Source organism: Rhinopithecus bieti, unplaced genomic scaffold (assembly GCF_001698545.2).
Source record: "Rhinopithecus bieti isolate Rb0 unplaced genomic scaffold, ASM169854v2 scaffold_7888, whole genome shotgun sequence".
NCBI lineage: Eukaryota > Metazoa > Chordata > Mammalia > Primates > Cercopithecidae > Rhinopithecus > Rhinopithecus bieti.
Window position 1 is genome coordinate 850,110 of NW_016805944.1, and position 16,501 is coordinate 866,610.

Here is a 16,501-nt window from a genome sequence, read left to right on the forward strand (position 1 = left end):
CCCAGGGTTCAGATGCCTGTGGGAGTGCATGTGGGTTCCCTTTCTGGAGCAACATCTTTAGGCAGCTTTGTATGTCAGGCCTGAGGCCCTAGTGAGTCCGGTGTTTCTCCCACAGCCAAGACTCTAAAAGCCCGTTTGGGAGTGTGGAGCCCAGGGGCTGTCTCTCTTATTGCTTCCCCACATCCAGGAGTCTCTCCCAGCTCAGTCAATCCCAGGCGGGCAAGCTGCCTCGAACCCTCTGCTAACTTCTGGTGCTTCCCATCTCTTCTCTGGTGAACCCCAGCATTCTCTCCCAGACCATTTGTTTGAAATGTGAGTATCTACTTGCTATTCTGGTTTTCTCTGTGGAGGACACCTACCTGCATCTATTCAGCCATTATGATTCATCTCCAAAGTCTATTCCAAATCACAGAACTTCCAAATTACAGAAGTTTAAAAGGCTGCTCCAAAGTCTATTCCAAATTACAGAAGTTTAAAAGGCTGCTCCAAAGTCTATTCCAAATTACAGAAGTTTAAAAGGCTGCTTCTAGACTATCGGTGGTTTAATATTAAACACATTTATGAACACTAAACTTTCCTTTAAATTTTTTTTTATTGTTTTAATTGCCTCCTGTTTACCTTGTTTATAAGAAAAGGATTCCCACCCTAGGACTGTGGGGATGGCAAAACACAGGACGTTAATTCTGGGTGGATGAAATCATCAGTAAATTATTAGCCCCACCTATGCTCACAGCCTGAGGGAGGACACTGCATTGCTAAGTATGGCCACAAAGGTTGCATTTAGGAGCACCCAACAAGCAGGGGCTACGGAAGGCAGGCTCCGTAGTGTCAAGAGAGTGAGGTGGTCCCTGGTTCCTGCAGGAGGAAGTGCTATTCTGGGGCCTGTAGTCCCAAGCAAGATCCATTTTAAAAATGAACGGATGGTAGTCCGGGCGCGGTGACCCACACCTGTGATCCCAGCACTCTGGGAGGCCGAGGCAGGTGGATCACGAGGTCAAGAGATCGAGGCCATCCTGGCCAACGTGGTGAAACCCCGTCTCTACTAAAAATACAAAAAAATTAGCTGGCCATGGTGGCACGTGCCTGTAGTCCCAGCTACTTGGGAGGCTGAGGCAGAAGAATCACTTGAACCTGGGAGGTAGAGGCTACAGTGAGCCGAGATCATGCCAGTGCACTTCAACCTGGCAACAGAACGAGACTCCGTCTCCAAANCAGTGGCTTAAGCTACAGCTATTAGTTAAGGTTGTAGTAAAGTTTAACTGGGGACTTGGACGTCAACTGAGCCAGTCTTTGGCCGCAGTAGTGGCAGCAGTGGGATCAGAGTGACTGTTTTAGGCCCCAGAGCCACATACCCTGGCTCAAGTTAGTGGGTTCTAGGGGGCTGATTCTTGGGCCTCCAGATGTCTGGCTTAGAAGCTAGCAGTGGGAACGATGGTCCCGGTGTGTGGGCAGGTTCTCAGGCCCCTGGACAGCTGGTGTGGCACGGGAGATAGCAGTAGCAGTGGGGAAGCAGCTCACTGGGACTCAAGCCCTCCATGTTGGTGTTATAAGAAGATGCGATCAGTTGGCAGGGTTGTCCCCAGTCCCACAGTCACTTGTAGCACTGCAGTGGTCATTGTCCTATGTGTGGTGTACCCTGGAGAGCTTGGACTACCCTGTTTGGTAAGAGAGCTTGGTCTACCCTGTTCCTCTGCCAGCAGGGTGTGGAACACATCACCTCAAACTCACCTGGAGGGTGGGGCACAGCCAAGTGTTAAACTCTTAAAATGGTGCCAGCTGTGGGCTTGTGACCAGACAAGACAGAGACCCCTTCCAGAAAAGCATCATCCCACAGCAGGGTGTTGCGTATTATCCTGAGTATGTATAGGAGAGCCTGGACTCCCTGTCCCTCCTAAACCGGGCCACAGCTGCAGCCAAGTCAACTCTAACTGAGGCCAAGGGTGGGGCACAGCCTGAACTTCAACTATGCAAACTGCACCTTGGGCCTGCAACCAGAGAGGCTGAGGTCCCTCCCAGGCAAGCAGCATGGGCAAGAAGCTATGGGGAATGCAGTCTGCTCACGTCTAAGTCTCAACTGCAGCCTTGGGCAGGGCGGCAGTGACCCTCCCAGGGGTGCCTGGGAGTGCCTGGTCTCCCTTCTGCCTTCTTGCAGCAGCACAGTGGCAGCAGCTGTCCGTAGATACCTGATGTCTGGGCTCAAAATAGTGCCCATCTGAGGCTGCCCAGGGTTCAGATGCCTGTGGGAGTGCATGTGGGTTCCCTTTCTGGAGCAACATCTTTAGGCAGCTTTGTATGTCAGGCCTGAGGCCCTAGTGAGTCCGGTGTTTCTCCCACAGCCAAGACTCTAAAAGCCCGTTTGGGAGTGTGGAGCCCAGGGGCTGTCTCTCTTATTGCTTCCCCACATCCAGGAGTCTCTCCCAGCTCAGTCAATCCCAGGCGGGCAAGCTGCCTCGAACCCTCTGCTAACTTCTGGTGCTTCCCATCTCTTCTCTGGTGAACCCCAGCATTCTCTCCCAGACCATTTGTTTGAAATGTGAGTATCTACTTGCTATTCTGGTTTTCTCTGTGGAGGACACCTACCTGCATCTATTCAGCCATTATGATTCATCTCCAAAGTCTATTCCAAATCACAGAACTTCCAAATTACAGAAGTTTAAAAGGCTGCTCCAAAGTCTATTCCAAATTACAGAAGTTTAAAAGGCTGCTCCAAAGTCTATTCCAAATTACAGAAGTTTAAAAGGCTGCTTCTAGACTATCGGTGGTTTAATATTAAACACATTTATGAACACTAAACTTTCCTTTAAATTTTTTTTTATTGTTTTAATTGCCTCCTGTTTACCTTGTTTATAAGAAAAGGATTCCCACCCTAGGACTGTGGGGATGGCAAAACACAGGACGTTAATTCTGGGTGGATGAAATCATCAGTAAATTATTAGCCCCACCTATGCTCACAGCCTGAGGGAGGACACTGCATTGCTAAGTATGGCCACAAAGGTTGCATTTAGGAGCACCCAACAAGCAGGGGCTACGGAAGGCAGGCTCCGTAGTGTCAAGAGAGTGAGGTGGTCCCTGGTTCCTGCAGGAGGAAGTGCTATTCTGGGGCCTGTAGTCCCAAGCAAGATCCATTTTAAAATGAACGGATGGTAGTCCGGGCGCGGTGACCCACACCTGTGATCCCAGCACTCTGGGAGGCCGAGGCAGGTGGATCACGAGGTCAAGAGATCGAGGCCATCCTGGCCAACGTGGTGAAACCCCGTCTCTACTAAAATACAAAAAAATTAGCTGGCCATGGTGGCACGTGCCTGTAGTCCCAGCTACTTGGGAGGCTGAGGCAGAAGAATCACTTGAACCTGGGAGGTAGAGGCTACAGTGAGCCGAGATCATGCCAGTGCACTTCAACCTGGCAACAGAACGAGACTCCGTCTCCAAAAAAAAAAAAAGGAACGAATGGATTCACAGAATGAATGTGACTGGGCTGCTTGAGTGAGTTCAGGGTCTGGCAGGGAACTGAAACCAGCTATTCAGGAATAAACAAGATAAACAAGAACTGTAACCAGTCTCCTTGATAGGGAGGGTTGTTTGGCTAAGAGACCTTATCACAGGAGCAGAGTGAAGGGGATACTTTGTAGTTCAGACTTGTAAGGCCCTCCCAATGTCCCCAGCTATCAAGGATGAACATATAATGTTGGGCCTCAATTTTAGGTCTTATGCAATACTTATGCACGAAGATGTTTACACATGCCTGTGCTTCTTAGATAATACAGTGTTTGTTTGAAAGGCAGAATTAGGAAACCACAAAAAATCAACGGTAACACAATTCTCCCACACAAACTGAATGTTTTAAATCTTGACTAGAAATGAAAAAAAAAATTTTTTTTTTTGAGACAGAGTTTCATTCTTGTTGCCCAGGCTGGAGTGCAGTGGCGCGATCTCAGCTCACTGCAACCTCCACCTCACAGGTTCAAGTGATTCTCCTGCCTCAGCCTCCCAAGTAGCTGGGATTACAGACACCCACCACCACACCCCACTCATTTTTGTACTTTTAGTAGAGACAGGGTTTCACCATGTTAGTCAGTCTGGTCTTGAACTCGTGACTTCAGGTGATCCACCTGCCTCAGCCTCCCAAAGTGCTGCGATTACAAGCATAAGCCACTGCGCCTGGCCCAAAATGCGAACATTTTTAAGACAAATCTTGCTTGGGATTACAAGCTCCAGGAAGGAGATAGCAAAAGTTAGAAGTTTGATGTGGGTGGTGAATCTGCTAACAGGAGAATGATAGGCATAAGGAGACAGATGAAGTTCTAGGAGCTAAACTGGACCTCAGAACCAACACCAGCAGCAGGAATTGTCAGATTGTCCATCAGTGGTAGAATTTTTACACTGCCTATGTCCCTGTGAAGATCTAATTTTCTTGACTGCAGAAATCTGCCCGTGTGAGAACAATAGCGTGGTGTAACTTCCTGGGCTATGCCACTCAAGGAAGATAGGAGACCTCCTAGTGTCAATGTGATACCTGGAAAGCCAAGTGCTGTGGCTCATGCCTGTAGTCCCAACTACTCAGGAGGCTGAGGTGGGAGAATCACTTGAGCCCAAAAGTTCCAGGCCAGCCTGGGCAATATAATGAGATTCCATCTCTATTAAAACAAAAAACAACCTGGAAACTATACAGGGTGTGTGTGTGTGTGTGTCAGTGTGTATGCGTGTATGTGTGTGTCACATAGCTGAATAGGACACATTCGTAAACCTAAAGTTGGTAACAGAAAGGATTGGGGTTGGGCACAATGGCTCATGCCCGTAATCCCAGCACTTTGGGAGTCCAGGGATGGAGAATCACTTGAGCCCTGAGTTTGAGACCAGCCTGAGCAACAGAGTGAGAATCTTGTCTCTACGATTTTTTTTTGTATATACTAGCCAGGCATGATGGCACATGCATGTAATCCCAGCTACTTGACAGGCTGAGGTGGGAGGATCCCTTGGGCCCAGGAGTTTGAGGCTGCAGTGAGCTATGGTTATACCACTGCACTTTTGCCTGGGTGACAGCACAAACTCTGTCTCTAAAAAAATCAAGCAAACAAACAACAACAACAACAACAAAACAACAAAAAAGAAGGGATTGAAAACTACCAATTCAATCAGATTTTAAAAAATGACTTTTAAGAGAATTCTTCTTGGCCTGCTGCAATGACTCACACCTGTAATCCTAGCACTTTGAGAGACAAAAGTAAAATGATCACTTGAGGCCAAGAGTTCAAGACCAGCCTGGGCAACATAGCGACACCTCATATCTACAAAATATAAAAATTTAAAAAGAGAGAAAACTTCCTAACTGCAGCCTCAATTAACCTTTATTCTCCAGGTATACTGAAAAAACTTACTGAATAAGCTTAGCTCAATTAAAGCTTAAACTTACTTTTAAAATAAATAATAAAGTACCTTACATAACGAGAAAAAAATCGTCAAAATAAAGCTCAAGATTTTAAGGCTTCATTTTAAAATCGAATCCTTGCCTACTTTTACTCCAACCAATTAAGTTTATGCCAAACCAGTATATAAAATTTTTACTAGTTATTATAATTGCCTAATTTAATATAAGATAAACAAGTTAATTAATTTAATTTGTGTAAGTTGTCTAATATAAATAATTTAATATAAGTTAAATTCAAGTGTGAAAAGATTTACTGTCTCTATTAAAACTAAAAATATAAGCAAGGTAATTGGCATGTTAATTAGCTTGATTTAATCTTTCCCCACAGGTACCACTGTGGGTTGGTATGCCTTTCCCAGAACTCCGTTACATGAATTAAAGCATCACATTGTATCAGATAAATGCGCACAATTATAATTTGTCCATTAAAAAAATACTAACTGGCCCGTTTCGGTGGCCTGCACATGTAATCCCCACAACCCGGGAGGCTGAGGTAGGAGGATTCCCTGAGGCCAGAAGTTTGAGATCAGCCTGTGCCACACAGTGAAACCTCATCTGTAAAAATTTAAAAATTGTTCTAATTAGAATAATACTAATTGAAACTTGCTTTAACTGAAGCAAATGCTTTGGAAAGATTCAATATAGCTGAATCAGCAAAGAGACATTGTTCTTATTTGCTAGAGGCAAAGCGATGTATTTTTTTTTTCTCAATATTCAATTTTAAAGAATTTATTTTCCTATTTGTGGAGTAACATTATTGTAACATCTACAGTTATTGCAATACCTGCATTGCTTAAAAGAATTCCTAAGAATTTTGTTAAAGCATAGTGTTTTTAAAAGCCTGAACCAAAATAATGTACATTTTATCTCTAAACACTGTGTCATTAAAGTCCATATAACGTCCTCTGTAAAATCAATGTGATGTTACAATAATATATATGATCTGATTCTTATCCTAAAGGCTTCTCTGACCATGTATGATATCCAAGATAGATCCAATGCCTTTAATATCAGACTGTAGAGACAGTTATGATCCTAAACAAAAGAAGGAAAAGCTGTATATACAGGACAGCAATATGACAGTTTAGCTGTTTGTAGCATCTGCTTGGCGGGGCCAGCCTTCTTCAACTCCAGAGTCATACTCCTCTTCAGAGGATTCTTTTGTTGAAGGCTGGATGTATCCTGGTTCCTTTTTTCCTTCTACTGCTTCTTTGTCAACCTCCACACATACGATATCAGAATTAGGGACCTTCAAACATTGGTTCTAGTAACAGTTTTTCCATTATGGACCGAAGGCCTCGTGCACCTGTTTTTCGTTCTAGTGCCAATCTGGCTATAGCTTTCAAAGCACCCTCAGTAACATGCAGTTCACACTTACCCATGCTAAATAAGGCCTGGTACTGAGGAATAACAGCATTTCATGGCTCAGTTAGTATTTGTACAAGTGTTTTCTCATCTAGGCTATGCAATGGAACCACCACAGGCAACCATCCCACAAACTCAGGAATCATGCCAAACTCAATCAGACCTCTGGCTTCCACACGATGCAATAACCGATCTTTTTCTTCAATGTCTTGGTGAGTATTTGATACCCCACTTTATTAGCAAGGTCTGCAGCAGCTGCAGCCCTTTGGCCTTTTCCCAGATTAGATGGTGTTCCAAATCCAAGATACTTTTCATTTTTCCTCCTGCTGATGGTTCTGTCTAAACCACTGAAAGCACCAGATGCAACAAACAGGATGTTTGTTGCATCACCTTGTACTGTTTCTCCACGGAGCTTTCGGGAATTCTTTTCTGGAACATTGACTATGGTGCCTTCTAGTAGTTTTAATAAGCCTTGCTGAATGCCTTCTCCACCTACATCTCGTAACTGATGAATGCCTCGCACACTGCCAATCTTATCGACTTCATCCAGAAAGACAATTCCTTGTTGTGCTTTTTCCACATTGTAATTGGCATCTTGGAGTAGTTTGGCAATCACAGATTCAAAATCCTCGCCTATGTATCCAGCCTGAGTCACGCATCCAGCCTGAGTCAAAGTTGTACAGTCACAGATAGCAAAAGGGACATCAAGGCATTTAGCTAGGGTTTGTGCCAGCAGAGTTTTACCTGACCCAGTTGGTCCAAGCAGCAAAATATTACTTTTTTCAAATTTTCTGTCATCATGAGAAGAATCCAATACTTCACCTCCTCATTTTTCCTGTGGTATTTGTTGATTTACCTGTTGCTGCACTGATGCTCCTAAAGCATTACCATGTGGGCTAATTCCAGCAATCTGAAGCAATTTTGTAAATCTGTACTCATCCTCCCGTCTTCTTATTTCTAACTCTCTTGGTGATAATGATGTCTGCTTCTCAACCTCTGCTTGCTGTCTCAGATTAGCTGGGATATTATTATATGTTCTCTTATAATGATTGTACACAGCAACTGAAAGCACCTTCTTAGCAAATGACTGGCCAACATACTTGTCGAGGTAGTTATAAATCTTCTTGGGGGAGGTGGTGGTTTCTGTTGGAATGCCAGTTTTACAGCTTTTGCTGCTGATTCAGGTTCTTTAATTATGCTTTTCTTTAAGTCTGCTTCAGATAGCACAACAAAAAAAATGACATTTTTCACACTTGACAAAACGGGTGGATGACACAAAGGTCTCTATATGTGTGCACAAGTCGCCACATTTAGGACAGCACAGCTGGTTTCCACCTTTCCCAGAATTCCCAGGGCCTGATTTCTTACTACTTCCCTCACTTGCTGATTTCTTATTTCCATTTCCAGAACCATCTTTACTTATCCCACCTTTTGAGGCAAAGTATGCTGGTGTTTCTGTAAAGGATCTAAGAGGAGCTCTTCGCAGAATCTGAGTTTCAAATGTCCCAAGCCTTCCTAAAACCGGTATATCAATGCGACCACCAGAAATACCTCTCTGCGCGGAGGCGAGTGAGGAGGTGATGAGCGGGCGGCAGCCGCGCCGCAAGTACAAGCACCGCAGCTGGGCATTTCCGCGGGGCCTAGGCCAGGGCTTCGCCCCCGGAGGACCTCCGGGTCTCAGCGGTGTGAATCCTGCTCGCAAGGCTCGCTGACTCGGTTCCGAACCCTTCCGCGGGCCCTAGACCCCGTGCAGAGTTCACCTGCCGGGCAGCCAGGCCTTCGCGCTTCTGTGCCCCACAGCTGTCTACTCACCAGAGTAGACACCCAACCCCTCCTTGTGATTTATTTTTTTAATTACTAAAATCTAGGATTTCCCAGTCAGACTATTATGTAAATGTCCTCAAACTCATAGCACTTTTTACAGAAAACCACAGGTAGATATTGCCAGCAATGCATTATCAATATTATCTGGTGGTGTTGCCAGAAAGACAATGAGAGCTCTTTTCTGTAAGCTCACACTCGCGGAGAAAATCCTTTGGTATGTCTTAAAAGATTGGGAAATGAACAATCCAAAAATAGAATTACCAGTCCCACTTACAACATCAACAAAAGGAAAAATGGACCCATCCTCAGTCACCAAGACCTGAGAACAGAGAGTGGCAGCTCCTTCACACAAGTGGCAGAGAAAGGAAGCTGTCAGCCAGGGAGCCTCCTGGAGTATGCCTGAGATGGGCAGAACTGGGGACATCGGTTCTCTACAGCAACACTGCAATGAGGGGCTGGAGTGGTGTAGAAAAAATTCCAACACTTTTTGCTGGTGAGTGGCTCTACTCATTCGTTCATCCCTGTCGCTGGTTCCCTTCTTGAAGCTTGAAAATAATCTGAACTTTGCGTGTCAAGAGCAGCTGGCCTCCTCCCAGACATTAATGTTCTGTATTGGCTAGGTATTGGCTGCAAACACAAGATTAGATTACACAGAGAGTTGGGGAGTGAAACTGCTCCCACTCAGGCTGAGTCACCAGAGTCAGGCTGCATTACCAGACTCATCCCCTCAGAGGCTTCTGGGGTTGGTTGATAGCTTGGGTCTGCATAGCTACCTCTCAGAGAACACACTGGCCACAGCTCCCAAGTTGTAGCTGTTTCTGCCTCCCCTGACCCAGAACTGCTACTTCCCTCAACGTTTCCAGTGATTTGTCGCATTTCATTTTGTCTTGTGTTCTCTACTGAAGCTGCCCGATTTTCATTTTATGTGCCTTACCTGACATTTTGGGGGTTATTCACATTTTGAAAATGTATTTTCATTTTCCCTGTAAGAGAGAGCCTGTGTTTCTGGCTTGCAAACCAGGCTGGAGATGGCACCTTCCCCAGAGCTCAGGAATTCTGGGTGAGGATTGAATGTGGGGAATGTCACGAGATTTAGCCTGCTCCTGTAGGCAAAAGGACCTTTTGAAACACACAAGTGGAGATAGTTAGGTATTTCATACACATAACATAGTTGTGATACAAAAGTCAGAGAAAGACAATCGCCAAATATTCTAGGACACTAGTCCTCAATATTAGTATGCATGAGAGCCACTAGGGCTATGGATGAAAATGCAAATTCCTGGGCCTCACTCCCAAAGATTTTGATTCCGTAAATCTGTGGGGAGTCCAGGAATCTGCATTTTCAAAAAGCACTTGTATTAGTCAGTTTTCACACTGCTATGAAGAGCTGCCTGAGGCTGGGTAATTTATAAAGAAAAGAGGTTTAATTGGCTCACAGTTCTGCTTGGCTGGGAAGGTCTCTGGAAATTTACAATCATGGCAGAAGATGAAGGGGAACCAAGGCATGTCTTACATGGTGGCAGGCGAGAGAGAGGGAGAAAGTGCCACACTTTTTAACCATCAGATCTCGTGAGAACTCACTCACTATCATGAGAAAAGCATGAGGGAAACTGCCCCCATGATCCAATCACCTCCCATCAGATCCCTCCCTAACACATGCAGTAATTCAAGGTAAGATTTGGGTGGGGAAACAGAGCCAAACCATATCAGCACCCATGACTTTAATAAATGGAGTTCACCAATAACTTCCGTGAAAATAAAGACTAACCAAATGAGAAAGCAAAGGCTATCTATTCTACAACAAGTAAGTCAGCCACCATCACTTCCATTTTGGGAGAGACTCAAAGACCAGCCGAGGAGTAGGAAAGCTTTATAGTGGAAAAGGTATCATCCTTTTTTTCACATGTTCCCTGATTCGAGGCTGTTGGCATGGGGAAGCTGAGGATAGCTAACTAGATGTATGACATCCTATGGGATTGGTTTAGGGTACATATTTGGCTTTCCTAGGTTGCTCCTAAGTTAAAAACAGGAACAAAAATTTGGGAAGCTGTCAGTTATTAATCAAGTCCTGGCCATTTGGAGCTGATTGTTACTGGAGTTATTGTTTAGTTTCCTGGATTGTTACTAGAGATAGTCTGACTTCCTACAAGTGTGACTTACAGCAAGTGGCTTCCTGGGCTGTTTATTGTAGAAAAGTGGGTTGATTTCCTAGGCAGGTTGCTGTAGGGCATGGGTCAGAGTTCTGTTTTTATATGTGGTCTGGCCATTGTCTGTATATTTTGTCTCTCGTCTCTGAGAAATATAGCCATAAACCAAGCTCTTTTTGTAACACAGAGCAGAACTTCAATACAGGGGACTGCTTTCTTCATTATTGCTGTCATCTATTTGTTGCTGCTTTTTGACAGAGATGATCTCAAGGCAAAAACGGCTGAACATCCTATTTAATTAGGATAGTCCAGGGCTCTAACTTACATGCTTTACACGACCATTGCCTTCTTAGGCATGGCAGATAACAAGCATGGAATATTATTGCTAGTCTTGGCTTTGTGGTGTAAAGTTGGTTTTCATACAGCTCCCAGAAAGCTCTCTATAGACATCAGTGGAGCCAAAAGTCTTCAAGCTTTATCCCATCTTATTTCCCGCTTCTCTTGTGCCCATGGGTCATTATCTTTCCTGTGACAACTGAGATTAAAGATAAATCTTGGTTTTCTCTCTTTATGCCTTCCACAATGCTCATCTTCTTTGTCGTAATCCTGGATTACATGGATTCCATTTGTTCAGTCAAAATGGAAGTTTCCAAATGTCCCCACGATTGATCCTTTCCCATTTTTGTTAGTGCTTTGGAAATTTTTGAATACATCCAACAACAGTCTGAACAAAACTGCTATGAACAAAACGGCATACCAGGAAAGTGCAGAACACATCCTGTCTGGAGGAGTAGTAGTGAGTGCTAGGTCTTCATTTTGTCTACCAAGGTCTTTTCATCTCCCTCTAAGAGAGGACGGAATGCTTTTTGCCTCTGTAGAATCATTCTATGATGTGTTGACCAGCAGTCTGGGTCTCATCTCAGATGTATTTCACACACTCTATGACTGCTGTGTTTTAGTCACGATATTTATTGCTGCCCTGATGAAAAGATGGAATGCAATGGGGATTTTTCTCCTATGAGTGCACCCAAATAGAAATTCTCTCTCAATTTATTAATCGACTTTTTCTTTTTTCCAAGAAAATTCCATTTGTATTTCAATTAGTATTAAAACTAACTTACAAGTGTTTTGAAGGAATTGACGTCTTCCCTAAAATGCACCTTTCCACTCTGAGCAGCAGCTCTAATGTACTGTATTTCCTTGACACCATCACTAAGTATGAGCCACATCATCAATCTGATAGCAGATTTGTAAAAACCAAACCAAAACATTACATTACATCCAGAATGTGATGATTCTTCCAAATCACTTTCAGCCATTGGCAGCAATCACAGTGACAGGCTGTCTACTCCCACTCCTGCTCCCCAGGCTTAAGCTATCAGAAAATCTGTTCTCTAACATATTTGAAAGTTCTAAAGTCAAACATGTTTCAGGGCTGCTTGATTCAGCTGCTCATCCATGTCCTCAAGGTCCCAGCTTGTGTTCATCTCTGCTTTGTGGTCCTGACTGTACTTGTTTCGCCTCCAGGCTCCTGGCACACAGATGGAACAGTTTTGGTATCACATCCAAACACAGCAGTGTCCAGAGATCCAAAGAGATTCTCAGTCTTTTTCTTAAGCCCCATAGCTTTTTCCCTTTCTCATTGGAAAACAGGGTCACTAGTTTACCCTGAAACCAATCTCTGACATGGGGTGGGGGCCACTATAATTATTTAAGGCCAAACAGAATGTACCGTCAGGTGGTGGCGGTGGTTTTTGTCATAATTGCAGATCTTGGACCTCCAAAATAAATGTGAAGCACAACAAAGAATACTTGCCTATTAGTTAAAGTGCTTAATTTAAACTCTCAGTTTTGTTGAATTAGTATTATTGCAAATTAAACTGCCTTCTGAAAGTTAGCTGGGAGCTTCTGACACATAGACACTCAGCATCTCAGGGATAAATCTTCATAAAAGGAATAACCTGGTCACTCCAATTTCTCCTAGCTTTGAAAGTCGTAGAGTCTATTCTGGAGGACTATTTAATGAAGCAGTTTTGAATGCAACAGGAAAAGTTCCATGTAACAAAGTTTTCTGTTTCACTGCTTCATCATAATGTAATATTTTTTTTATTTTTATTTTTTATTTGTACAGACTTGGGGTGTACATTTACAGGTTTGTTACAAGGACATACTTCATAATGGTGAGGTTTGGGTTTCTATTAATAGATTTTTCTAATGGCAAAACTTGTTTTTGTGTTAGTTGGTGGCTCAATTGATCATCTAGTATTAGATACACATGTTAACACCAGTCTCAGCTAGAGGGCTGGCAGTAAACCTGATTGAGCTTCTCAATGAAGATGTCACTCATCTGATCATAGCCATTTGCATCTTATACATGGACACCATGATTGTGAAACGGTCACAGTCATTAATGAGGCATGAATGCTAGAAGAAAGATGTATTTCCATATGTTTTGGCAGACACATTTGGCAATGGGGGTGTGATCATATCCATTATGCTCACAGAGCAGTGTGGGTGGTTTATTGCTTAACTCTTCTATTCCTTTTTATTGCCTCATGAATACTTCTCAGTGTTGTCCCATTAACTAAAGATGCCTGTCAGGTTATCAGGTCATCCTTTTGAGACTACCACCAGAATATCCAACAGATATACATACTGCTTTTAAAAACTGAAGGCTTCAGCCGGGTGCGGTGGCTCACGCCTGTAATCCCAACACTTTGGGAGGCCGAGACGGGCGGATCACGAGGTCAGGAGATCAAGACCATCCTGGCTAACACAGTGAAACCCCGTCTCTACTAAAAAAAAATACAAAAAACTAGCCGGGCGAGGTGGCGGGCGACTGTAGTCCCAGCTACTCGGGAGGCTGAGGCAGGAGAATGGCATGAACCCGGGAGGCAGAGCTTGCAGTGAGCCAAGATCGCGCCACTGCACTCCAGCCTGGGTGACAGAGCAAGACTCCATCTCAAAAAAAAAAAACAAAAAAAAAAAAACAAAAAAAAACCTGAAGGCTTCATATTACAATGAGACCTTCACTTTTTGATATCATTCTGCCACTATTGGGACAGGACCAACTGATATAGAGGTGACATCCAATGTGCTGGAACAAAGAATAGCACTGCAAGTTATAGCAGTAAAGACCCTAGAGTAAACAATTTAACAATTCAAGTGGAAAAAGGGTTACTTTCAACATATGTCTGATCTAAGAACTGGATTTTACAATGTTCTGGCTATAACAAAACAAACGAAGGGTATGAAGTACTGCAAAAGACAGTACTTACATCATGTAAGATAACAACTACCCTGGGGTATGAGCAATAAAGAATAAATGACTCAGTATTTATGTTGCTGGAAGTAAAAAAATTGCACACAATTATACAGAAACATGTCACCATATTTAAAAAAAATAATAAAGCTCCTCATTATTAAATCAAGGAATCTTTCTTACAGGAAATTTAAATACAGAGTGAAACATTAATTGTAGAAGTAAAATAATTGTTATTTGAATTACATATATAAACAGAATTTTAAAATGTAAGTGAACATGGTGTATCATAACATCTTGGAAAATAGACAAATAATAATGAGTTCTAATGAAGACCAAAATCACTTCTGGGTGTTTACTTCTTGTCAGAAGGTATCTCCACTATAAACTGTATTTGCATGCTTAAACACCTACAGTAAAGGCTGAACAACTTTTTGCATAGCCTAAGGATAAAATAGGAAAAAAGTTGTATTTTATGGATTCTCTGTAAATAAAAGTGGTTCCTAATTATAACTTAAGTCCATTAAGTAAATTGCCACTTTTACTGTATACTAAACTATTTGGGAAAATTTCAGTCACTGATATGAAATAAGCAATGAGAATATGAAAGTATAACATTACAGTTTTTGATGTATCCTAAAACCAACCCTGGAGAGCCACAGGGGGCAAGGGGAGTCCCCATCCCCAGCCAAAAAAGGCAGTGAATGATTGTGTTGTTGCAGAAATCAGGAGGATCAGAGAGACCTCAGGGTAAAATACTGGAGGATCTTTATTGAGTGCACTCAGACCCAGCAGACTTAACATCCAAAAACTGGGCCCCGAACAAAGACAGGGTCTTGCTTATATACCTTCTTCTGAGTGACATGAAAGTGAATGTAAAGAAGCAGAACAAAGGCAGTTTATCAAACAGTGACAGGCTCATAACTCAGGTTTATATATGTCTCTTGCTATGCGGCCCCTATGGCTGTTATCTAGCTTTTGCTAAAGGAGTCTTGCCCAAACTTATGTCCTTTGCTGTGATGCCTAGATGGCTACAATCTAGGATCACTCAAGCATGTCCTGTGACCTTTGTTATGCAGCTCAGATGAAAAACAGAAACTTACAGTTATTAGTGTCAGGCCTGTGAGCCCAAGCTAAGCCATCATATCTCCTGTGACCCGCAGGTATACATTCAGATGGCCTGAAGCAACTGAAGATCCACAAAAGAAGTGAAAATAGCCAATTCCTGCCTTAACTGATGATATTCCACCATTATGATTTGTTCCTGCCCCACCCTAACTGATCAGCTGACTTTGTGACAATATACCCTCCCTGCCCTTGCAATAATGTACTCTGTGATATTCCCCACCCTTATGAATCATATACTTTGTATGATGCACTCTCCTCATCCTTGGGAAGGTAATTTGTAATATTCTCCCCTGCCCTTAAGAAGGTATTTTGTAATATTCTCCCCACCCTTGAGAATGTACTTTGTAAGATCCACCCCCTGCCCACAAAAAATTGCTCTTAACTCCATTGCCTATCCCAAACCTATAAGAACTAATGATAATCCCACCACCCTTTGCTGACTCTCTTTTCGAGCTCAGCCTGCCCATAACCAGGTGATTAAAAAGCTTTATTGTTCACACAAAGTCTGTTTGGTGGTCTCTTCACATGGACGCATGTGACATTTGGTGCTGAAGACCCTTCAGGAGATCAGTCCCCTGTCCTCGCCCTCACTCCGTGAGGAGATCCACCTACCACCTTGGGTCCTCAGACCAACCAGCCCAAGGAACATCTCACCAATTTCAAATCAGGTAAGTTGTCTTTTCACTATCTTCTCCAACCTCTCTCGCTATCCCTCCACGCTTCAATCTCCCCTTTCCTTAATTTTGGTTCCTTTCCCTTTCTGGTAGAGACAGAGGACACATCTTTTATCTGTAAACTCAAAACTCCAGCACCGGTCACGCATTCAGGAAGACAGTCTTCCCATGGTGTTTAATCACTGTGGGGATGCTTGCCTGATTATTAACCCACATTTCAGAGGTGTCTGATCACTGTGGGAATGCCTGCCTTGATCCCTCACCTTGGTGGCAAGTACCACCTCCCCTAGGTGGCAAGCACCACCTCCCCTGGGTGGCAAGTACCACCCCACCTCCTCCATGTCTCTACCATCTCTTTTCTCTGGGCTTGCCTCCTTCACTATGGGCAAACCATTCACCCTCCATTCCTCCTTCTTCTCCCTTAGCCTGTGTTCTCAAGAACTTAAAACCTCTTCAATTCTCACCTGACCTAAAACCTAAGCATTTTATTTTCTTCTGCAACATTGCTTGGCCCCAATACAACTTTGATAATGGCTCTTGGCCGGGCACGGTGGCTCAAGCCTGTAATCCCAGCACTTTGGGAGGCCGAGACGGGCGGATCACGAGGTCAGGAGATCGAGACCATCCTGGCTAACACGGTGAAACCCCATCTCTACTAAAAATACAAAAAAATCAG

At 43.5% G+C, this 16,501-nt stretch overlaps 2 pseudogenes; one reads left to right on the forward strand and one right to left on the reverse strand.

The window, feature by feature from the left end:
* Positions 1–6,331: 6,331 nt before the first annotated feature.
* Positions 6,332–9,062, reverse strand: LOC108531077 (ATP-dependent Clp protease ATP-binding subunit clpX-like, mitochondrial; annotated as a pseudogene).
* Positions 8,908–11,652, forward strand: LOC108531033 (zinc transporter 5 pseudogene; annotated as a pseudogene).
* The last annotated feature ends 4,849 nt before the right edge of the window (positions 11,653–16,501 follow it).